This window comes from Canis lupus, chromosome 24 (assembly GCF_048164855.1).
Source record: "Canis lupus baileyi chromosome 24, mCanLup2.hap1, whole genome shotgun sequence".
Taxonomy (NCBI): domain Eukaryota; kingdom Metazoa; phylum Chordata; class Mammalia; order Carnivora; family Canidae; genus Canis; species Canis lupus.
In genome coordinates, this window is record NC_132861.1 from 36,673,260 (window position 1) to 36,674,654 (window position 1,395).

General features: G+C 41.4%; 1 non-coding gene across 1 annotated transcript; it reads right to left on the reverse strand.

Annotated features, from left to right (window-relative positions):
* Positions 1-248: 248 nt before the first annotated feature.
* On the reverse strand, positions 249-321 carry TRNAK-UUU (transfer RNA lysine (anticodon UUU)). Its single transcript has one exon. It is a non-coding gene; the product is annotated as a tRNA-Lys (tRNA).
* Between the last annotated feature and the right edge of the window lie 1,074 nt (positions 322-1,395).

Consider the following 1,395-nt stretch of genomic DNA (forward strand, 5'->3'; position numbering starts at 1 on the left):
TAAAAAAAAATAAAAATAAAAATGGTTTTCTTTTTTAAAGATTTTATTTATTTATTCACGAGAGACAGAGAGAGAAAGGCAGACACACAGGCAGAGGGAGAAGCAGGCTCCCTGTGGGGGGCCTGATGCAGGACTCAATCCCAGGACCCCGGGATCAGGCCCTGAGCTAAAGGCAGATACTCAACCACTGAGCCACCCAGGTAACCCCCCCCCCAAATTTTACTTTGTAGGCTCCACACCAAGTGTGGAGCCCAATGTGGGGCTTGAACTCACAACCCTGAGATCAAAAGTCCCATGCTCTACCAGCTGAGCTAGCCAGGTTCCTTTGTCTTTTGTTACAATCTTTCTTTAAACTCTATTTTGTCTTGATACAAGTATTGCTACTCCTGCTTTCTTTTCACTTCTATTTGCATGGTAAATACTTCTCCATCTTTTCATTTTCAGTCTGCAGGTGTCTTTTAGTCTGAAGTTAGTTTCCTGTAGGTAGCACGTAGATGCGTCTTGCTTTTTTATCCATTCAGTCACCTTATATCTTTTGGAGTATTTGTATTAAAACTACTAAACTGTCTTCCCAAGTGCTATACCATTTTGCATTCCTACCAGCAAAGGATGGAAGTTTCTATTGTTCCACATCCTTGTCAGCATTTGACTTTGTCAGTGTTCTGGATTTTGGCCAGACTAATAGGGGTGTAGTGGTATCTTCTTTTAATTTGTAATTCTGGGGATCCCTAGGTGGCGCAGCAGTTTGGCGCCTGCCTTCGGCCTAGGGCGCGATCCTGGAGACCCGGGATCGAATCCCACATCAGGCTCCCAGTGCATGGAGCCTGCTTCTCCCTCTGCCTGTGTCTCTGCCTCTCTCTCTCTCTCTGTGACTATCATAAATAAATAAAAATTAAAAAAAATAATAATTTGTAATTCTGTAATGACGTGATGTTGAACACCTTTTCATATGTTTATTATGCCAATTGTGTATCTTTGGTGAGATGTCTATTTAGGTCTTTTGCCCAATTTTCAATCAGTCTACTTTCTTATTATTAAGAGTTCTTTATTTCAGATAAGTCTTATATCAAATGTGTTTTGGCAAATGGTTTCTCTCAATCTGTGGCTTTTTTTCTCATTCTCTTGACTTTCTTCTTTTTTTAAAGGCAGAAAATAAATTCAGACAGGAAAACTTACTAAGAAACTCAGGTAAGACTGTTGGTGGGAATGTGAAATGGTGCAGCCACTCTGGAAAACTGTGTGGAGGTTCCTCAAAGAGTTAAAAATAGACCTGCCCTACGACCCAGCAATTGCACTGTTGGGGATTTACCCCAAAGATACAGATGCAATGAAACGCTGGGACACCTGCACCCTGATGTTTATAGCAGCAATGTCCACAATAGCCAAACTGTGGAA